This window comes from Grammomys surdaster, unplaced genomic scaffold (genome assembly GCF_004785775.1).
Source record: "Grammomys surdaster isolate TR1022 unplaced genomic scaffold, NIH_TR_1.0 126113, whole genome shotgun sequence".
Classification (NCBI taxonomy): Eukaryota; Metazoa; Chordata; class Mammalia; order Rodentia; family Muridae; genus Grammomys; species Grammomys surdaster.
In genome coordinates this window covers 2,975,874-3,000,304 of record NW_021620921.1, presented here as the reverse complement: position 1 = coordinate 3,000,304, position 24,431 = coordinate 2,975,874, and the positions used below count along the sequence as shown (strand labels likewise).

The 24,431-nt window shown below is 40.2% G+C and overlaps 1 non-coding gene and 1 pseudogene across 1 annotated transcript; both read left to right on the top strand.

Annotated features, from left to right (window-relative positions):
• The window catches only part of LOC114611483, a 158,588-nt pseudogene that overhangs the window by 123,955 nt on the left and 10,202 nt on the right, over nt 1–24,431 (top strand).
• Nucleotides 22,652–22,787, top strand: LOC114611510. The gene has a single exon (XR_003709843.1). It is a non-coding gene; the product is annotated as a small nucleolar RNA SNORA42/SNORA80 family (small nucleolar RNA).

Below are 24,431 nucleotides of genomic sequence, written 5' to 3'. Positions count from 1 at the left end.
CAGGGGAAAAAAAAAGATGAGCCCAAGAGCTTCAGATATCCATAGATGATGAAACAGACAAGTATTTATACACTTACAACACAGTAAGATAAGTGATGGCTAAGACAGGACATGAAGCCTATCCATGAGCTCCCACAGAAAGGCTGGGGCATTATCAGTGAAATCTATTTGTGGGGGGTGTGGTGTGGTGTGTTGTTTTGTTTTATAGAAAACTGGTGGCTAAGGCAAATTTGTAGGTTAAACTGTAGTCATTTGAGTGACTGTTGGCACAGGAGGGGCAAAGGGTGATCCAGGAAAGGGGAAGTGTACTCAAAGCCCACAGGGCATGAAAGGAAAGAACTTCAAGGAAGGAGTAAAGGTCACACTGTGCAAAGCCTGCTGAGCTGAAAGGAGAAGTATCAGCTGCCCTATCAGAAGCCCAGTGAGGAGCCACAGAGAGACAAGATCACCAGAGTTGTACTTCGGGTTCAGGAACATTCTCCTGGATTCAGAATGCCAAAAGACTTGTAGACAGGTAAGCCAGGAGACAGAAGGGGAAGCAGTAGGAGAAGCAACTGGATAAGGGTCAAAACTAGGTATAGAATGTGAATAGCAATGTGTAAACTAAAAACTAAAGATGTAAAATAGTGTTGGTGAAGGGGCCATCTTGTCACCAACAAAGATGAACATGGGGTTGGTTTGCTCTGATGCACAAGGCTACAACCATGTTAAGGAACCTGAATGCATAGAGTTAGCAAGTGCTACACGATTTTACCCAGTAATCCTACACTGACTAGGACAATTAAGGTCTTGAGCATAACCTGCGGCTGGGGATGAGTGTGACATTCAGAGTGGAAGGTTAAAACTTTCACAGATAAATAATTACACTGAAGCTCCCAATGTTTGACTTCCTACTCCAAAGATGGATTAACTAACAACTTTACCTAAAGATCAAAAATCAATTTAAGAGGAAGAAGAGTGGATGAATTCAGAGGCTGGAGGGTTGGCTCAGGGGTCAAGAGGACATACAGCTCTTACAGTTCAGTTCCCAAGGGATCAGACACCTTCCGCCTTCTGTGGGTGTTCCCACACAGTTGCACGTGCGTACAGATAAACTAGTTAGTTTGTAAAAGAATGGCTAAGTTGTGTTAGAAAGATCAGAGTCAGAAGTTTAGGAAGGATATGGAAATGATCAACTAGGAGAAAAAACATTAACCATCACTGATGGGTTATGTTAGTCTTGACTACACAGACAGTCTCATATAGGGAGTGACATCATTATAAATATAGAAGTTATCATGATTCTGGCTGATCACCTCACCTGTTTTGTTAACGGATTTTTAGGCAAGGCAGTGGTAGTGGCACATAGCATATTTTAGTAAACGTGCTGAGTGGATGATTGAACTCATTGTTAGTACTTAACAGGCATCTCCAGGTAAAGGGGGAAAAGCACCAAAGACCAAGAAGAAAATATTATTTTATCTTTAATTTTGAAAAAGAGTACTGATCACCTCGATGTGAATAGTGATGTGACAGAGGAAAGGGACCCAAAGGCCCCATTTTATCAAGGCAATGGTATGCAGACAGTAAGTAACATAGGCCAAAGTTCACAGTTTAATGGCACAGTTCCCCTTCCCTGTTACATCAATGAGTGGTATTTAGTGCATCCGTCTGGCAGGCACAGAAGAACTAGAACATCATGCTGTACTATATGTTGTATGCCGGTACAGACTGACTTTGAGCCTCAACCTTGTAGTAATTTAGCACACAGGGGCTTGTAGAAGACAGTTGTGCACACACAGTTGAACAAAAGATTCAATAATATCTAACTGTTAGGATTTATTAACAAATAGAAGTCTACATTTCTTTAAAACATTACATGTAACAATAGACTTTCATTCTGCAAGCTCATTTGCCTATTGGAAAAAAAGTCTGTATATAACAAGGGCAGAAGTATTGTATGGATGGGTCACTGAAGTTCTTAGAGCTTACAGTATTTACTCTTGACCACCTCATTAGAAGAAAAGCTGGACATAGAGTGGTATGCATCCATTCCACACTGGTATTCTTTACAGTACCCCACATAGCAAGCCTAAACCACAGTTGAGTCACATTTGAGAGCACAGCTAGGGAGGGCCTGTGGAGTACAAACTTTTAGTCTGGTGGTTTAAGTAGCACAGATCTTCAGCCCAGTGACCCAGTGCTCAGTTTCAGAGCATTGTGGAATGCTGGTTCTAAATTCTCAGGCCAATGCTGTGCTTTTCCAGAACAGTAGACACCAGCTTCCCTTAGTCTGCATTTTGTTCAAGGAAAGTATTTGCAGTGAGGCCACGTTGGAGCATCTCAGCCCTAAACTTCTACCCACTTGCACTACCAACCAAAGCTGGATGAGGTCATGGCAGACACACTCATCACTTCTTTGAAAAACACAGTGGACTTCCAGAAATCCTATAAAATAAAAGTAAGTTGACTTCTCTCTCATTCAGCCACAAATCCCAGAAATATGACTTGATAGGACTTTCTGATAAAAACACAGCTTTATCCTGTAGAGGAGAGGGGTGGTTTATCCGAATTTGCTAGCTGGAAGACTGATTAAGCTCCTTGCCTGTCCTGGTCCTCAGTTTCCTTATAAGTCTAAAGAAAATAAAGGCCTTGTCCCCCCCACCCCCACTAAATTAATTGGGTATTTCAAATATCAAGATGTGGTTGACATATTTTTTAAACTTTGAATACTGGAAATATAAAAGACAAAGGTAAATGATAACATCAAGTCACAGTAAGTCTTGACAAAGCTGGGGGTTGGGTGGTAGGAACACATTAAAGATTCAACTTTTCATATCTTTTCCTCCTCTCTCTTCCTTTCTGAGGTTTCTTGAGTCCTTATTCATTTACTCAAGAAAGCTTAATTTAGCTTTGGTTTGATTCAGAGTCTTCAGTATTGGTTAAGCGAGCCCTTGGTGCCTCTTAAATGCCACCTTCTGTTTCCTGGGCAAGAGTGCCTGGGCTGGCAGAATCCCACAGCCCAGCAGGGCAACAGCGGTTACGGGAGGAGCTGCTGAGGGGGTGCTGTTTCAGCTCCTGAAATTAGTGCCTAGAGAGCTGCAAATTCCAGTCGTCTCTGATCAGATGGTCCGGAACTGGAAATGACAGGAGTGAGAAGTTCATGAAAGAGAAGGTTGCAACCCCAGGGGGGAGTTTGCACAGGAGCCCACCCCTGTGCACAGGCATGGAAAAGAATGCTTCCTCTCTGCTCTGCCTGGTTCTCGACCTCCAGCTCTGGCTTCCCTTGGCTGTAGAAATAGCATCTGTGCCTAGACGGTATGAAAAACAGCGGCATCCCTGCCACACCCATGGCCAATTTCTTAAACATTCCAGTTTTCTTTTCATCATTTTTCTTCTGCTTCTGTGTTCCTTCTGAGTATTAGTCTTCTACCTCAGTACATACTTCAGAAATGTTAATGTGCCTTTTGAAATGTCAGACAAGGAATAAACCGAAAACTGAACAGATAAATGAAACCTTTGGTTTTCATACTGCCAGAGGAGGGCATGATGTATTGTATAGCAGAGCAGTCAGACAGAGACAATGAGCTTTGTTCTGTTTTGTTTTGAGGCAAGGGTTACTCTGTAGCCCTGGCTGTCCTGGAACTCATTCTGTAGACCAGGTTGGTCTTGAACTCAGAGATCTGCCTGCCTCTGCCTCCAGAGTGCTAGGATTAAAGGTGTGTGCCAACACCACTGAGCCAACAATGGACTTCTCAAAGTCTCTATAAACTTCTCTCTACACGTGAACCTGTCATGGTCATTCATTCAGTGACTGACTGCATTATATAAAACTATAATCTTCAAACAAAAAGGGATAAGTTATATGCCTTCTGTCAGAAGCAAAGTCAATTTTTAGTATCTTTTCTTGGAAATAATACATACATATATATATATATATATATATATATATATATATATATATATATATATTCAACATTAGCACATAACCAAATCTGATTGTAAAGAGAAATTTGGTGATTCCTGACAATATAGCAAGGAGCTGCCATAAATATGAGAGACAACTGATGGTTAAATTCCTTTGCTTCTTGGTTGACAGAGAGGAAGAAGGCCTGAGTTATCTACATCACGATAAAAAGCAGAGGAGAATATTAACCAGACTTAGTGGCTGGTGAGGAAAACATCTGTTAATATCAGTTAACTGACATTCTTAAATAAAAGAACAAAGGGACAAGCAGAATCTTCCCAATGTCCATGCTGTGCCTACATACCCAGCAAGTAGGTAATGTTGACATGGCAATAGAAAGATAATCGGATGTTCAAGACCCCCAGCACTGTCTAGCCATGTTCACTTTCTTCCATCCTGGCCTGCTTATGGACACTAGGCCCCTAGATATTTGCAAACATATTTCATCTTTCTGGGATGCCTTTTCTTCTCTAATGTGTTAAATACTCTCCTACCAATTCTTCAAACCCAATTCAAGTGTTGTTTGTCATTTATGATGACTGTTTTCAACAGACACTCAAGTGGAGTGTCTTTATGGGGATGTAAAATTTCATAACACTGATTTCTTTTCTCTTAGATGATAAATCACATTATACTGTATTACAGTATACAGGTGATGGCTATTTCTACCCTCTTTCTACATCAACCCAGAACTTAAAAAGTATAATTGGAGCAAAAGCCATGCCTCATTGTTAGATACATTGCACAGGTTTGGCACACTGTAAATGCCCAGTAGATAATGAAGGATGAGCTGAAAAAGCAGCTTCATGAAGTTACCAACAAAGTTAGATATGGCAGGGATGATGTAATACACTTACAATGTTCCTTGGAAACAGGGGGAGCCCCAATCTTGTTAAAAGTTATGAAATTATGCAAAACAGGTAAGAACCTGGATGTTTGTGGTGTTAAATTTTGAAGATTGTTGTATTAAACATTGTGAAAAGAACTGTCTATAACTGTCATGATCTTTGAAAACCCAAGACAAGGAACTCATTCCTGAACACACATCTGTGTGAAGCACAGAAGACACTCTCTGTCTGAAATCTCACAAGCAAAACTCCAGTTTCAGGAATGGAACATTTAAAAGGAAAACAAGCAACCCCGTATGTGAGGGAATAAGTACCTCACACACATGAAAAGAATGCTAATCTCTAGTTTTCTGCCTTTAAAGAAGGCTTGCGTGTGCTTCCACCCTGTTTAATTTATGTAATGATATGAGGAGCTACCATTGACTTCTTAAAGTTAAGGTAAGGAGCCATTCTAGGGGGCTGGGAAAAGCTTGCTTGGTCCATCACTGGTCCTATTAACAAAGCTCTCCTTCAGAACTCTCGTTTACGTGACCACACACACACACACACACACCACATTGAAGTTGAGTCTGAAGACACAATTTCACAAGAGATGAAAGTTAGAATTTGACACAGAAGAAAAACAACAGCCATGTCTGGGCAGGAATGCTGAGACCAACTGAACATGTGTTTATGAGCGCAGGCAATGATGACTTATGCATGTCTGGAGAAGGCAAAAGTGTGTTTATTTTTTTTCAATCATCTCTATGTATTTTTGAGGTGTGGGAATTTGTGAATCCTAGCACATAAGGTGAGGAGAAGAAAGAAAAATGGAGGAAAAGTAAGAGGAGGAGGAAGAAGAGAGAAGAGCAAAAAGGAGAAGCAGAGGAGGAGAAAGAGGAGGGGGAAGAGGAAAAGAGAACAAGGAGGAGAGATGGGTAGGAGGAGGGTTGTTTATGATGTCATATTTTGAAGACTACTACATTTAGCATAATGACAGAACTTTCTATGGTTGTCTTGACTATTTTGGATTATAAGACAGAGTTGATGCCAAAGTCAGAGTCTGCTGTCCAAATGAGCTGAAGGTTTGGATGTCAAATGGAGCATAATGTCTCAAGTATTTTTCTGTCTCACTCTAGACCACATGCAGTCTTTCCCAGCAGCACTGATGCCTCTAAGTGAGTGTTGTTTCTTCATCCTAATAGACCAGATTCCCGAGTATATGAGGAAGAACTCCAGGGGCTGTGTGTCCCAAAGGACACCAAATAAAGAGGAAAGAACAAACCTACAACAGCTCCGGAGGTGTGCTCTTAAAGGAAGACATCAAGAGGCCCACCATACACAGAGCAGCCCTATTTTTAAAGGCCTTGAAGTTTAGCCATTCTTACAAACACCAAGGCAGAAATCCAAAGCAGGGGCTTTATATTCAGAAAGTCTCTCTAGAAGACACAGCCACAAAGACTGTTGTGTCAGAGCAGGACAGGAAGAAGAGAGGGTTTGACAGGATGAGCTTTGTGACTCTAGTAGACCTGGTGTACACTGTAAAACTGCCAGCCTCCAGGTGAGGCAGCACAAAAGGGCATTATACACATCTCTGGCACTGTATGAATGAGAATAAGCTGCACAAAGAGCCAACAGGCAGAAGAGTGAATGGCATCCTTTAGAGCCAGAAGTAAAGGAGAGAGGACGGGCAGGAGCACTTTACCTGAGTGCCACAGACACAGGCCCCATATACTAGGTTCCTCATATACTTGGGCACCTGGTCAATAGTAGGATGAAGGAACAACACTCACTTAGAGGCAGGCATCAATGCCATTTGGAAAGACTGCATGTAACTAGAATGAGACAAAAATACTTGAGACATTACACTCCATTTGACATCTAAACCTTCATTTAGACAGCCGACTGTGACTTTGGCATCAACTCCATCTTATAATTCAAAATAGTCAAGAGTGGACCAGGCTGGCACAAAGAACATGCTTTCTTTGATTATTTGTTTGCTTTCTAATGGATGGAAAGAGAGAAAATAAAGTCCCAATCTTTCAGCATCACTGAAATTCTGTTATTAATGAACAAGGGCCTGAAAGGCACGAAGCTCATTAGTGGCTTCTGTGGAGAAGTCTGGGGTGCTGGACGGGAGAAGGAAATGGAAAGGCTGCCAGTTAACAGCAGGGTCATCTAAATCATCACACTTAGGAGGACTGGAAAAACAAGACAGCAGACAGCGTATTACCCTCTCCAGAAAACTAGTAGTGAAAGAAAGCTTTTATTGAGTATATACATGGAATGTCTTAAGTCAGGCTGCTAAATAAACAGCTGCTGTTGACACAGAAAAGAAGATAAACAGGCCTTCATAATGTCAGAAGGACAGAGAGCATGGGCTGTTGGGTAGAGAGCATTTAGAATTCTAGGTCACCTAATCAAACATACCCCTGGTAGAGTCAACTTAGTCATGATCAACCCATGACCCTCAGTCTGTGGCAAACACCAGGCCCAACCTCTTTACAACAACAGTGCTTAGCATATCAAAACTTTTAAGGGCTGAGGATGTAATTCAGGTAAATATAGTGCTTGTTTAGTATTCACAAGGCCCTGTGTCCAATCTCCAGCATCAAATAAACTGGACATGGTGGCACAAAACTGTAATGCCAGTCAGTGTTAGAGAGGCTCCGGCCAAAGGGTAAGTTCAAGGTCACCCTCAAAGATGTAGTGGGTTCCAGGTCAGCCTGGGCTACAAGAGAGTCTATTTCAAAACCAGAAGTGTATTAAGCTTTACCACACACGAGGGACTGTGCTCATTTGTGGAAAGACACAAAAGCACTCCACCTCTCAAAGGATTTCCCATGCATTTGAAGAAACAGGGTCAAAACATGTAAAGAGATGACAAATACTGTAGTTCCCAACATAGCAGGAAGGCTGACAGTCCAAATGGTGAAAAATGTGTGGGGGCTAAAAGGAAGGCAAGCTGCCAGGGTGTAGGGTATAGGTTAATTAGACTACTCAGACATGAAAGTACACTTGAGCTGAACAAAGTTCAGAAGGTCATGCAGTCAAGATTCTGGAAAAAGGGGAAAAAAAATGAAGAACTTGGGAGGCGGTGGCTTGTCTGTGGTATCACAGTGACTAATGGATGCTCAGGGGGATTGAGAACTTGGAATCTGCCTCCCCCGTGTTACTGGCAAGTTATTTAACCTCTCTGCACTCAGTTAGATCTTGAATAAAATAGAGATGGTGAACGTTAAAATCACCTCCACTTGCTTTGTTAATCCTCTTTGCCATTTAGCTGCTTTGTGCTTACTGAGTCAAATAAATCTAGGGGTCCCCAATGTTAACTGTGAAGGACACATAGAGGGGATTGAGTACACTGTCCCTCTAATGTGCAGTTCTCTGCCACTACAGTGCTAACAAGCACAAACTCTCAGGAGAATCCAACTATGGTCTTCTTTTCTATCCCTCTGATCTGTCAGTATCCTTTGTAACACATAATGTCTCAAAGGACAACCATTCATATAGACAATATACATATATATATGTTTTGATAACAAAAATCTATAGACAAAGTTTTTTCTAGCTTCAACTCTATTATAGCTCTTTCTTTCTTTTTTTTATTGAGAATTTCAGACAAGCACACAATGCATTCTGATCAAATTGGCCTCACTCTCCCCCATCCAATTTATAAACAGATTTTCTTAACTTTATAATTCATTTTATAAATCTTTCTTATGTTTTCTAAAGATTTATTTGAACTATTTTAAGTGTGTGTGTGTGTGTGTGTGTGTGTGTGTGTAAATATAAGTGTAGATGCCTAGGAGATGAGAGGCATTGGATCCTCCTGGAGCTGGAGTTACAGGATTTCAAAATACACCTAATGTGGATACTGGAGATCAAAGCTAGGTCCTCTGTAAGCGCAAGATGCACTCTTACCCACAACCATCTCTCAGCCCCTAAGTTATTCTTTTTTTTTTAATTCACAGTTTGCACTTTTACTAGATCATTGCCATTAGTTCATACCAATTACACAGAAGTTCTCTTAAACACTTGACTGGTCTCTTGAAGTAGGCTTCAAAATATCATGTGGGGATCTGCAGTGTGCTTTAAGGGTTCAGTGAGGCAAGATGTGGGGCAGAATCATTAACTGTCTTGCACAGAGTGAATGGAAACCTAGCTTCCTGCTTAAGTTTTCCTCTTAGACACAGAGAAACATTAACATCACCCCACCCACCCCCACCTCCACCCCTGTTGCTTTTGTTAATCCTCTCTGCCATTTATCTGCTTCTAACTTACTGAGCCAAATAAATCTAGGAGTCCCCAATGTCAGCTGTGAAGAAAACAGAAGGCATTGAGTTCACTGTCCATTCTAATGTGCAGTTCCCTGCCACTACAGCCCTAAGGCAAAGTGGAAGGATTATCACTTAGTCTTTGTTTAGCAATATATAACTCAAAGACTATCCATCCCATGAATCAAAGTAGATGCACCCGGAGCAGTAGAACTTGTGAAGGAGGAGATCTCACCTCATAGCCATCTTCCACAAAGAAGTCACCACTCTGTCCTGACTCCATGAGATACTCTATCTGAGTCTAGTATTGTCATTCTTTGGGAGACAGAACTCAGATGGCTCTAATTTGGAATGATCCCCAGCATGGTGTGTAAAAAGAAGAAGAGTCCAACCAGTGGAGGCTGAATGTGACACTGTCTGTGTTTCCAGGGAAGTGCGGTGACATTGGAGTCCCAGACCCCAGCAATAAGAAGATGGGATTGGGGATGGGAGCAGGCCTAGATGATGGTGCCTCCAGTCTAGTTAATGGGAAGATTATGCCCTCTAACCAACTTAGTGAGTCAGGGAATGCAAAGGGCTTTTGCCTATGATGAAGTGTTGATTAGGTGCTTGGCTACAGATCTTCATTTTCCGCCTTTGATTCACTGAAGTATAAATAATCTAAATGATACATAAATTTAATTGTCAGTGTCATGTAGTTATTTTTTGAGGAACAGCCACAAATCTGAGATCTGGTATTTAACAAACAGCTCAGGCTGCCTTCTGAGACTAAACAGTGTGTTTCCAGGCTGTAATTTGATAAAAAACAAAATGCCTTCAGAGAGAGGACAAGCCAATCTTGTTGCTTGAAACGTCACTTGGAGAAAAGCGTCTTTACCCGACTGGAATAAGACCTGGACAATCTATTGCACTTGCTGGCTGGCTCTGATCTGCCCCAGCACATCTTGTCATGATCATCATTCCATGGTCCTCTTACAGGAACTGATGCCTTCTACTCAGCTGGCTCTGGGAACGGATAAACTCTGTTTGGCCGCTCTAACTACAGTTTGAAAGCATCTGGGGGCTGGAACTCTTTATACTCTTTCAAATGATCAAAACACAAAAGGCCAAAGGCCACTTGCATTATCTGTTGGGGTTTACTGTACCAGAACTTAAGGCACATTTGTACTTGCTTTAAAAAATAAAACCAAAACACAAATTAGGAATCAAGCATTATTTGACATATTTACAGATCCCTAGAGTGTCTGGATTAATAAGCAAGGTTGGATTCTCCAATCCACAACTCATCCATCCTTCTCGGATGTGTTGTGTTTTCTATTTGATGTAGATCAATGTTTTTCTCAGGGAATTATGGGTGAGGTTCTACCATTTGACCAGAGCCCAGCAAGTGGTCCCCTCTATAGGATTAGTTACAAAGAGGAATTTAAATTACCTTTAATAAAGCTTTTGTACTCTTATCTTAAAATCCACTGGTCTATCACATGCTTTAAATTAATATTTTGCTGATAAGTAATTTTAATAAGACTATATACATTTGTCATTTATACTTGTTCTCTTATGATATCCAGAAGGTTCATAAAGACCCAAGGCTCCAGCATCACTACAAGGTCTTAAGATCTAGGGATCTTTTGACCTCATGGTAATGGGTGTAAGTTTTTTCAAATTTATGGCCTTTTTTTAAATGTGCATTTTGACACTGGTAATAACTATGTTCATTGTTTTTCTTGAGATAGGTTCACTTTTCTTTTTTTTTTTTTTTTGAGAAAATGTGTAATGAAGTATTAAAGTCCACAGTTTGATAATCAGGTTGCTTTCCAGACAATAGTGGAAATCTATGAAAAAATAAAGCTAGTTAGATGACAATCTTAATAGCCACACAAGAACTTTCCGTGGCCATAACCACCATACCCTGACATGACACAAAAAAAGTATGTGTGTCCAGCACAGGGACCATTGAATACTCAAAAGTGAAAGTTCTTATCTTGCTACTTAACCCAAGTTGTGAAGAGAATTGGCCATTTTATTTTTGTTTATGCATTTATTGTATATTTGATTATGTTGAATCACAAAGTACAGTCTGCAGTGGCTGCCTCAACTCAGGGAAAGGTACTAGCAGTTTTAAACCGTAGCTTTTGCTTTCCTGGGAGAAATTGCACTCCAGACTACTATACCCAGCATAACTGTCAACAACCATATCAAGGAAATATGACAGGGAGTCACAGAAGTCCAAGAATAGTTTGAAAATTCTTTTTTCTAGAATATTTTTACAAAAATTCCAAGCTAAGATAATTTAAAAATCAATTAAATGTAAAGCACAAGAATGCATGAATTTTTACCAGCAACCAAAATCTTTTATCTGGTGCTAACATGTACCACAAAACATTTCAGTCAATGGTAGACCACATTGAAGTTAGTCATCCCTGAAACTCATCCTAGTGGTTAAAAGGTGCTATTGTTCAGTGACATCACAGCCACCTTACTGTCTTAATGTGATGCATTTCACACATGCTCATGATGCTACTGTAGACAAGTCTACTGCATAACTAGACATAAGAAAATACATCACTCACAGTTATTCATAATACATGGTGGATGATAATGATACATGGCCATGTTAGTGGTCTGTGTATTTGCTGCACTATTTTTTGTTATTATTACTCCCGTTTATTTTTAATAAAGGTTAATAATAAACCAGGTTTCACTGGCAGCAGCTTCATAAACTCTCCTGTTAACTGCACTTGTTGTACTTCTTGACCTCAAGAAGTCACAGTGAATGGTACCATACACAGGAACTGCACAGGTTCAAGACAGATGGGGTCTCAGTGCTAAAAGGGGGAAATGGACACAAGTTCCCACCCCTAACCCAGAAACTATCTTCAATAAACAACTTCTTATAAAGCAAAAATCAGTTTTCTCCAAAGGAGTCTGTTTGTTAGGGTTTTGTTGCTGTGAAGAGACACCATGACCACAGCAAGCCTTCAAAAGGAGTGTATTTAACTGGGTTTAGACTAAATTCAGAGGTTTAGTCTATCATCATCATCATGGCAGAAGCATGGCCACACACGGGCAGACATGGTGTTTGAGAGGTAGCTGAGAGTTCTGCATCCAGATCAGTAGGCATCAGGATAAAGATACAAGAAGCTTACAAAGCAACAAATGGACCAGAAAAGAAAGTCCCCTCACCACATAATAATCAAAACATTAAGCATAGAGAGCAAAGAAAGAATATTAAAAAGCTTCAAAGAAAAAGGCCCAGTAATATATAAAGGCAGACCTACAAGAATTATACCTGGCTTCTCAATAGAAACTCTAAAGACTTAGACAGATGTGTTGCAGACTCTAAGAGAACACATATGGCACTCCAGACTACTATACCCAGCAAAATTGTCAACAACCATAGCTAGAAAAAATAAAGTATTCCATAATAAGGTCAAATTTAAACAATACCTATTTACAAAAGTATTTCTACAGAAGGTGCTAAAAGGAAAACTTCAACATAATAACACTAAGTGTACACACAAAAACACAGAAATAAATAATCTCACACTAGCAAAACCAAATGGACACACACATACACACACCACCACCACCACCACCACCACCACCACCACCACCAAATGTAGAGAGTTTTGAGTTAGTTCCTGCGTGGAGCCTTCACACCTATGTTCTAGTCTCTTTGGTGCAGCAAGGTATTCTGCAGGCTACAGGAAGAGAAACTTTGACACCAGCTCAGTCACAAAACATTCTACCTACAATCTGCCCTGCCTCCAAAATGTGCTGGGGCAATGGTGATGTAGAACTTGTGGGAGTGACCAAACAATATTTGGTTTAACTTGAGGCCTTCCTCAAGAGAGAAATTCTAAATTGGAGGTCTCCACCAGGACCCTACCCTTGGAGCTCAAGGAATCCTACAGAAGAGAGAAGAAAAGATTATCAAGTCAGAGGGGATGGAGGACGCCAAAGGAACATGACCCACTGAATCAACTAAGCAGGGCTTATATGGACTCATCAAGACTAAAGCAGCAAGCATAGGTTCTGCATGGATATGCGAGAGTCCTCTGTGTATATGTTATGGTTGTTCATCTTGGCGTTTTTGTGGGACTCAAACAGTGAGAGGTGAGAGCAGATGTATCTCTGATTCTTTTGCCTGTTCTTAGGATTCATTTCTTTCTGTTGAGTTGTCTTGTCCAGCCTCAGTGTGAGAAGTCTTTGCCTTGACTTATCGTATCTTGTTTTATTGTGTTTGTTTCCAGACTCTTGGAGGCCTACATCTTTCTAAAGGGAACTGGAGGAGGAGTGGATCTGAGGGATGGGGAGGTAGAAGGGAGCTAAGAGTAGATTGGAGGGGAAACTGTGCTGGAATCTATTGTATGAGAGGAAAATCTATTTCCAATTATCAAAAATGAAAGAAAATTATTACCAATAAGACTTGGTTTAAAAAGAAGCCACAAAGAATGGTGCCTCATTTACATAAACTATCCAAGTTTATGCAAATATACACTATGATAACACATCTGCAAAGCCAATAAAACTATCTAGACATATAAAGGATATATTCCCAAACTTCTGTCTGGTCTTCTTGCCCCACACCACTGCCCATAATTCTTGGTTGCTTAAACCTCTCCATGCCTCAGACATCACAACTCTAAATGCAAATAATAACTGCACATAAAACATCTCATTTTTCCACAATCGCTAGCTTTCATTGAGAATATTTATGACTCATAGGTGTGAAGGCATTTATGATTTTTTGTGTAAAAAGTACAACGGCCTTGGGAGTGGTCAGGTTTGCCTGTAGCAAGAGATTGAGACCAGAAAACAGCTGTTAGTTCAAAATCAGCCTGAGCCACATGGAGAATGCTACATCAGTCTGGGTTGAAGAGCAAAACTTCATCTCAAAATAATTATATCTCAGTATTTCATGTATATATAATTTATGTAAATTCATATGTAATATGTATGTAAATTCACATAAATGTATCTCCTGTTTTCATGTCTGCCATTATAGTTCAGTACTATAGTTCTTTTTGAGAGAAGTTTCAAAAGAAAATAAATTGTGGCCAGGCAAGATTTGAAATGAAATGTGTAGAACCTTAAAATTTACACCTGCTACATTTTTATCTGTAGACAAAGGACAAGGCTAGCTCCTGGAATTTGTTCAAAGTGATTGACTAACTCGGGGTGATGAAAGTTACCGAGAAGAAGGTTGAGAGTTTCATTACGCGGCTTAAGACTTTAATGATTGAATCGCATAAGGTGTTGCTCTTGACACGCTTTGACATTTTCCTTTATTAGAAATATTTTCAAAGCACTGAGGAACACTAGCATTAGCAAAAATATTTAATTTTGCCGAATATTCCTCTGAGCGTCAGCTGGCATAGGAAGAACTACTGCTCAGTGTGAATTCCAAAATCTGAATGAAGGCTTTGAAATGGAGCAAGAATTCCACAGACCTCACAAAAATGTTGCCTTTCTTCTGGAGTGAACTTTTAAGAAATGCCTCTGCCCATGTTTACACAGTTTTAGAGGGGCTCCACGGTTTATGATCAGATTAGCCTCTCTCCCTCCCAGGGCCTGACTCCCAAGTCCACATGTGAAAACGGTCTCAGTCTCCAAGAGCAGCAACTGTCAAGTGTTGTTTCAGAAGGGAGAAATCAGACCCTAATAAAAGACAGCCAAGCTGAGGGAGGCCAGGGTTTAGATGAGATCTTATTGAGTTGACTTAATGAGACAAAGATTTGAGTCATACCTTAGCATTATTAGAAAATACATTCACTCATGCCCATTCACCCGAACACCAAGAAAATATCAATATAAGCTTCAGGCAACATATGCCATATTAAAAATAAAGATGTAGGATGCAGAGACCTTGTCTCAAAACAAAACCAAGTACTAAAAACTGAGAATGGTAACATGAACATGGAAGGTAGTGTGTGCTTTAATCTAAACAGTTTATGGATGCTGTTTAGATTAAATTTAATTTCAATTAAATTAAATTTAACTTAAACATTAACCTAATGACATTTAAGTTGGGGCTAGGCACATCTACTCCCACTGAGGCTAGACAAGGCAACACCACTAGAAGAACATATTCCACAGATAGGCAAAAACTTTTGTGATAGACCCTGTTCCAGTTGTTCAGGACCCAAATGAAGACCAAGTTGCACATCTGCTACATTACATATAAGCAGGGAGGTTTAGAAACAGCTTGTGTATGCTCTTTGGTTGGTGGTTCAGTCTCTGAGAGCCCCAAGGGTCCAGGTTAGTTGACTCTTTCTGTCTTCCTGTGGGGTTCCTATTCCCTTAGGGGCCCACAATCTTTTCCTCTACTCTTCCATAAGAGTCCCCAAGCTCCATCTACTGTTTGGCTGTGGGTGTCTGCCATGTGTCTGAGTCAGCTGCTGAGTGGAGCCTCTCAGAGGACTACCATGCTAAACTACTATCTGCAAGCATAACAGAGTATCATTATTAGTGTCAGGGATTGGTGCTTGCCCATGGGATGGGTTTCAAGTAGGACAAGTAATTGGTTGGCCATTCCCTCAGTCTCTGCTCCATTTCCTGTGCCTGCATTTCTTGTAGACAGGATAAATTTTTGATCAAAGGTTTTGTGAGTGGGTTGGTTTCCCTATCGCTGCACTGGAGTTCCTGTGCCTGGCTACAGGAGGTGGCCTTTTCAGGTTCCATATCCCCAATGCCCTGTGTCACAGCTAAGATCACCCTCACTGATATTTGGACATCTCCCTTATTCCAGGCCTCTGGGTGACATTTATTTTGTCAATGTTTCATACAGGCCACAACAATAAAAAGAAGAGCCACTACAGAGGATGACACATTCTAGGAAAAGAACGTGAGCATGGGCAGGAGGCTCTTGGCTACACAAAGGGAAGATTATGAAGGATTCCTATCTCCCTCACCATCAGCAGCTGTATGTCTTCAAATGCACACATAAAGGCATGCTAGAGAGTGTGGCAGTGAGTGGAGAAAGGGATTGGGATTGGGAGTAGCTCATTAGCATAGAGTTTGGGGAACTTCAACCTGCTGTGTTCTGGAATAGATGATGCCATTCTTGCCTGATCTCTGCAAGTCTCTTTGAGTTGAACTTAATCCTAGTTTAAAGAAAGGGACAGCTGGAAGCAGTATTTCATTTTTATAACTTTCAAAACGTTTCTTGCAGTCTAGTATCTGGGGTTCTGCCCATGTTTGTTTTTGCACCTCCATGGGCTACACAGCAACCCTGCCTTCTGCAGGCCAAGGCCAGAGAGAATATGGGAGGCAAGTTCCAAAAGACTGACAGTGCCAAACTCTGGATATAAAGCGATATCTCTTTTATCCGCTCTCTTTCCTTCTTGGTGACAAGAATAGTAATGTTCTTCGCAATGTAACATTTGAAACTCTGCCTAGCTTTCACTAAAGATAAGCAAGTTTCCAGCCCTGGAAGATTTGGGAGAACATAATATCCTAGAACACAAGGCATACTGGTAGGCTTATTCCTCATCTACTTATGTGGCTCCAGTAAGCACTGACCCCTCTCTATGATCCTTTCTCCATTTCCTGGGCCTCTGCACATCTCAATAGCAATTGTATTTAAAAGAAGTAAAAGGGGCAAGGGGCTTGAGAATAGTCATAAACTAAGAAAGGGTCATGCCTTCCACTAAAAATAAAAAAGTAAGAGAAAAATGTGACCTTATTTTAGTAGACTTACAGAACTTTTGTGAGCTGTCACCTACCACACATGCATTGCTGCAGTTCTTGTCACTTAGTGCATCCTGTCTCCTGGACATGGACTTGATTTACCTGGAAAAAGAAAACAAAACCAGCCCAAGTATCACCTCTTAAAGAATGATCTTTGTGTCAAAATTAAAATGATAGTAACATGAAAGCTATGAAAGACTTCATTAGAATTAAAATGTGAGATTTTAATATTTATGTCTTTAAATGTGTTGATAGTTATCTTCTCAGTGTCCTTAGTATCTCTGCAGTGGGTACATTATGCCTACTTTAAACATATTTGAAGCAAGTTACCTAGAGAATCAAAAAACAACAAGCAAAACAAAGCAAACAAAAACAAACAAAACTAGAACTGTGGATAATCCAAAGCCACAGTCCTCTAACTCATTCTGTCCCCAACTTTTTTTTCATTCCACTGCTTGAGAAATTCCAAATGTATATCATTCTAATTCTTTTCAGGAGGCATTATTTGGATGTTATCTTCTCTTTAGATGTTTGTGATGACTCACAAATGCCATTCAATTCAATCACAGCTGTCCAGACACACAGCTGTAACATTCCTCTGATATTTACTGTATACCTAGAACATGATCAGACTTTCTCTAAGTGTGGGGACTATAGAGATGAAGTATGGGCTTATAGTGTTGGAAGAGATCTAATATCTCCATAGCCTTCCATTGATCAGTCTCATTGGCACTATACAAGCTTGGAGACAAGACCCCTGCTACCAAGACGTGTAAAGTTTGAATAGTGAAAGGAAAAGATGAAGAGGTGATTATTGGGTTGGGGTCTTTGGCTGTTTGTGGTTGAGTGCTTTTAGTTTATTATTTGTTTGTTTATTTTGCTTTGGATTGTTTTTTGTCAGATGAGTCAAATCCAGGTCCCGGAGATCTGAACACAAAGTCCCATGAACCTGGCATGTATGATATGTGACAAAAGCAGACTGTTGAGGAAGCACAGCTTAATAAGACCCCTGAGAATTTATAACTCTACCGTAATATAGTGACATCTGTGACTCTAGGACATTAAGTACATAGACAGAAACATTCCATCCTTTGTGTTTTATAAAGGTCTCTCCAAAAATCCTGTCCAGAATTTTTGCTGGAGGAAAAGGAAATCCATATGTAAATCATGAGTCTTGGGCTATTGCGTCCATGATTTAGAAACAAAGCTATGCGATTTCAAACAGAATTGTAATGACTTGTCACACTCTGGGTTGGGACATTGTGACTGAGGGTGAAGGAAAACCAAACATGACTCCCAGTTAATGATTTTGTGACTTTGAAGAAACATCAGTTCCAGAAAGAGACAGGCTCTCTTATAGACTTGTTTCTTCTTAGAATTACCTTCCCTATACAAGTCTCTGTGTGGAGGAGGCACCTAGAAAGGGACACATACTGGAAAGCAATCATCTTAATTACATAAATATTAATTTAAAACATGGAGTAAATGAGGCAGTCTAAGTGATGTAGGTGATGAATTGAAAGAGTGGTGTCACAGAAGACAAGGCAGAACAGAGCATGAAGAAGGCAGATGTGTTCAACCGTGTTCAGTGCAAAAGGAATGAAGTCAGATAAACTCTGAAGTCTTTACCTGACAGTCTCATTAGAGTGTTAAGGGTAGAAATCAGAATGTGGAATTTCAGACGTGACTGAAAGAATTGGTATGTCAAAAATGTAATATCTAGCTCCCCCATGAGACTAGCTCTCAACATTTAGCGAATTGATACAACTCAGGTTCAATCCTAATTGTGCAACATGGCCAGTGATCATCAGAATAACTGTTAATTACAGTCATGAGGGGACCCAAGCCAATGAAGAATCATTTTAACAAACTGCCTTAGTTTACTGGTCAAGGCAAGCCTAACCTAGAACTGCTCAAAATTGCACCATATACCAAGCTGTCCTCTGACCAAACTACTTGCCTCCATGAGTCCATTATATTTAAGTAAATATAAACTATTTCCCCATAGATGAGAGGGTACATTGCATCCCTGAAACTAAATAATACTGAACCCTACACATGTCCTAAGCTTTTTGCACATGCACACATGTATGGGTGTGCACGTGCATATGGGTGACTTATGTGTGTGTGTGTGTGTGTAAGAGAGAGAATGTGTGTCTGTTTTAACTAGATACAGTAAAGTTGAGAACAATAAAATTAAAAAGATTATAATACTATACAGTAGTAACATATAAACCTAGCATCTCTCTGAAATATCTTAAAAAGTACATTTCCCCTTCTTATGAGACAATACAGTTCAGATGAGTTGAGATCAAAGGCTTTGTCTCCTAACATTAAGCTACTAATGCTATAGATCTTGAACACAAACATGCAGTGAAACATGCAGTCACAATAGTTGATCTGACACCTCAGGCAGCTACAGAGTGACTAATGGGTGGGTAATGTATACTACTTGGATATGTTGGTAAAGGAATTCATGGCCAAGGTGAATTGGAGTGCAATGCTGTAAAATTTCTTCTCACTACTTGAAATAACACTCAATTTAAAACTTTTGAATTATTTCTAGAATCTTCCATTTAGTGTTTCTTGACTGTGTTCTGCCATGGGATATAAACCATGGCAAATGAAATATAGATAATAGGAAACAACTGTATTTCTTTATGCTTCCATTACTGCCTTAGTTGTGTGGGGTCTGTCTTTCTCACTTCTAAAGGGTGGGACCGTCCCCACCTGCTTCCTTTCTTTTTATGGAGTCAACTGGCAGTAAGGAATATGCTCAACCCATGATGCTCACCAAGCAGCTGCTTTCTCTGTGAGAAGGCAGTTCAGCAAAAACATTAGGGACCTTACCACCCCATCCCCTAGCACACAGAGGGTATTATACAATGGTTTATGAAGAGAATTGTAAACTGCTTCCCCCACCACCCTGCCATGGTTAAAAAGGAAGGAAGCTGAGCAGCAGCTGCCCCAGCTCTCATGGAAATGCCACTCCTTTACTGGCACCGTGGTAATTGTGCTTATTTGCTTTCTGGGACTTGCCCAAACCTGTCAAGTTCTCACTTTGAAAACTTGCAGAGGAATCCACCACATATTTATCCACTTATTTCCATATGCAAAGAAGTTGCTACTGGGAGGCCAATGGCTGATTCTCTACTTCACCTTTATTCTCTCTTCTGTCCCTCCAGGACCTTCTCCATTCATAAGCACAGTGCCTCACTGGGTTCAAATAATGTGTCTGCAGGACATGTGTGCTAACTGGCGCCTATATTAGAAAATGAAAACCTGGGCCTGTTACCATCTAAGCTACAGAGATTGAGAGCCACAGATATTCAGACTCCAGACGATTCTAAAAGGAAAACAGGTGTGCTTGTGCTCTGGTAAGGATTTCCATTATGTTCATAGCTGAAAATTTAGATTTGGTCATTAAATTTCTGAGCCAGGCGGAGTCACAAAAAACCACCCACACACAAAATAAATAGGTCAGACAAACCAAGAGGGGGAGAAAAGAGCGTTTTGAAGAAAAAGGAGACTTTGTCAAGGAGAGTGTTTAATGAGAGCATGGGTGAGACAGAGAAGACAGCGTATGATTAGGGAAAAGCTAAGCCACTGCCTTTTGGGTGAGTCCTGAGTAAAAGCATCTTCAGCTATGACCCACTGAAACTACTCAGTCTTTTTCACACAGGTATGAAAATGCACTGTGTGTCCTGTTAGTTTCAACTCCTGTTTCAGGGTAGCATGGAGCCTCACAGTCAAATGGTTATCATAAATAATCTCCTTCCGGAGGTAATTCCAGTGTGGAGTCAGTATAAAGGACACCCCCAGCAAACCACAGCTAGGGGAAGTAGATGGGACCTGGCAATCAGAAAGCCTGAGTTCTTTCAAGTGATTCCAAATATGTGACTCTTTGGTAACTAGATGCAATCAATAATACCAGCTTGAGGTGATCTTTCTTCGAACTGGTGTAGACTGTAACAGTGGGCAGTATGCTCCTCAGGGGTGCAGCCAGGGCAAACCAGTTACTGGTGCTTTCCCATCCTTCTGTTCACCTCGCATCTATTATTCACAGTCTCTCCCTTTCTCTTTTATTCTGATAAGTCATAGTTCTGTTCATAGGACTAGAACCCTTAGCTCATCATTAAATTCTATGGACCTGTTGAAGAGGCTACCACATGACCTTCAGAGAAGATGACACTGAAATGAACTCACAAGGGCAGATATCAGGTATCAGGGGTACCGTGAGCAGAGAGAAGCAGCCAATAAATGTGACCATGAAGTGTTTAATATATTGTCTGCTATTGAAAACATTTCTCTTAAGTTTTCAGATAAAATGTATGAACATTGCTGAGGTAACACACATCCTTGCCCCAACTTCTCCCTATCTTCTTCAAGCACAGGGAGAATTTTGCTTGTGGAGTATCACAACGTAGACTATTTCCTGTCAATCAGTGAAACCAAAGGACCAGAAGTGGGAATAGAACCAGGAAATCTCTTTGATGTCCTGAACTCATTCAAAACAGATTTAATTGATTCTGACACTGTTTGTTTCCTACTTTTTCCACAGAAGCTTAAAAGCTCAGATCTGAGACAAAGAGGAGAAAAAGAAAGTGCGATTGGAAATCTATGGAAGACAAGAAAGTGAGCCTCCCCTGGACTACTGCTCAGAACTTCTGGAAGACGGTGAGTCCAAAGTGTGCTAGGAGGATGCTCGGAGATTCTGGTGTGTTGTAAGAGAGGGTAAATGTTTTCTAATTCTGCCTGATGTCCTGAGTTATCACTCCAAATTCCAGTAGCTGGTAACCAGCTCAAGCAAGTTAATAGCTACTTCCAAAGCACTTCCGTGACTAATAAACCTCTCAGATACATTATTCAATTTGTTTGTTCCATGACGTATTTTGACTTTAGACACTGTCATATAAAAATAACCTACTATGAACTCAGACTGTTATTTTAAATTTGAGGCTACTTTTGCCAAAGCCACAGAGATTTTAGAGAAAACTCATCATTAGAAGAAGCAACATGCCACACTCCAAGTTGCTTAAGACGCCCAGTCTTCTACTACCCTACATCTCTGAGCAAACAGAAACAGAAGCTAAGTTTCTGGGTAGGGGCCTCATAAACACGTGTTACCCTCCCACATGAATCAAATAAAAGCCAGCCCCATAGTATGTACACCTGTAATGTCTTAACATTATGCTATGCAAAACCGTGTCTCATTCCATTTACAAATAAGGTGACGAAAATAATTTAACTTAACCCAGGCGGCAGTGGGGCATGCCTTTAATCTGAGCACTCCGAGACAGAGGTAGGTGGATCTCTGTGAGCTGGAGCCCAGCCTGGTCTACAAAGTGAGTTCCTGGACACTCAGGGCTACTCAGAGAAACCCTGTCTTAAAAAAACCCAAACCAACCCAACAAAACAGCAAAAAAATTTAATTTAACTCAATGCCACATTTGTATTTTGATTTTTGTTTGTTTGTTTGTTTGTTTATTTGTTTTTATTGTTACATGTTAACACTAGTAGTCAAGACTTTTTCCAGTTCCTGAATTAACTCAAGAGTGGCTATCAGATCCTTCCTTTAGGAAGTTAGTGTTTTCCAAGAAAAGAGTTCAGCAAAAGAATGCTGTAAACGGTTGGACCAAGCCCAAGTTAACCACCCTATACAACTTTAGATAGATCTTTTAAATCTAGGAGTGGCAAAGCTAACTCATTCATAACTGCACAGTAATCCCTAAATGGGAATAAACAATAATGCAACAAGTAATTATGAACACAAAAATCAGAAGCCAAATTTAATGTTCATTCAGTACATATTTTAACAAAAAGGAAAAAAAAACCTAAAGGAATATTAAATATCTTCTATATTATCAGACCTTGGACAGATAAGTGTTATAAAAGCATGAATAAGCCATGCATGGATTTGGATTTATGGCAGGCTTGTCCCTCTCATCCTCTCATAGTGTTCCATGCTAGAGCAAATTGTGGCTCCTAACCATTGCCCTACCTCCGTGCCTGTAGGCTGCTGTCATTGAAGTGGGTCACACTGTGAAAAAGAAGAAAAGAAAAAAAACTATAAATAAGCTTTAGCAAACACATGAGCTGATTGATTATAATCTGTCATCCAGACTACTTAGGGGACAAGAATGGTTACTTTCAGTCTTTCTGTATTTTTTTTTAAGGGAGTTTCCTGTTTTTGTCAATGTGAAAAATCCCAAGTTTTCTCTCCTAAATCAATGTTTAGGTTTTTTTTGGAACCTTAAAAGCTAACATTTTTGTTATTGAAACCATTTATGTTTATAACTTAGTAGAAAGAATAAAGATCATGAGAAATTTCCCATCTCATTAAGGCACTGAGTATGCAGAAGGAATTAGCAACAGTCGAAGGCTTATATTTATCTAACTATTAAAAATAACCTAATTTAATCCTGAAACAAACGTTAAAATACATATTATCTTCAAGCAGGACAGAAGAAAATGAAGTTTTCATGGAAATAATGTATTGTGCCCTGGGCTTCCAGCAAATGGTCAATGGGGCCTGAGAGTCTGTGCCCTTCTCACCACCCTACACAGCCCTATCATGATAGGTATGCATTTGCACCCCCATGAACACACCCAAAGATACTGATAGTTATGTTAGTAGTAAGGACATGCTGCAGAAGAGCTCAGTGAATTTGCATGTAAACTCAGATTCGTATATATGAATCATAAAGCCAGTCAGAGGAAAAACTGTGGAGTTGGCAGACATAGTCTTGACTGCCTCCACCCTGCATTCCCCTGAGGCCTTCTGAAAGCTTGCTGATGCCTGGCTCCATCAGCAGTCCCAAGTCCCTCCTGTATTGTCTTTTGTCTCCTGCACCTCCGACTACTTAGCATCATAATTATCTGTGTCCCCTCCTCACCAGCAGACTATCAACTTCAGACATTGAGAGTGTCCCATTTCCCTCTTCCTTATTGTACTGAGTATGAAAGAGCATGCTAAGCAAGTATTTATAAAATAGATTTATGAACATTGACTGGATCTCCCTCTCTCCCTATACTGAAAATATCTAAGCCCTACAATTTATATGTATAGTTCTCTGAGTCTTGCTTCTTAATATGACAAGTTAATAATAAAGTCTGTTTACTCACAAGGAGATGTTTGGCTGACCCTCTCAAATTATACATCAGTGTTATTATATATGAGAATAAATGTGCTGAAGACTAAATATCCAATGTTGCCTTGTACCCATTGGGTTACTTTCAATGTGCGGACTTGATCAAAGTGAATATAAAACAAAAAATGTCTCCAGGAAATCCAACATGTTACTGCATTCTGAGTGCTGGTTAACAGCACAAAAGGGAAGGAACTCAAGGTTATGCACTTGACATAAGCCATCTTATTTAGTTCTCAAAATGAATCTTACTAAGGTAGGTATTGTGTTTATGAAAGGAAAGGGGATACAGAGATATATTATCCCATGGACAGACATGGATGAAGGGTTGAGAAAGATTTTACTTTGGCTTGGCTCAAGGTTATTGTCTAGACAGCAGCTGGAGGACTGAAAACTTATTACAAGGAAAGTTTTGCCATAAGATTAGAGCTGTGAACTTTCTTAAGATGACAGCAAAGAAGAACCTTGGGATAGAAGAGAAACAGAACTCATTTGGACACAATTTCTAAAGCTTTGGCTCTGATCCTGTCTGATATTCCAT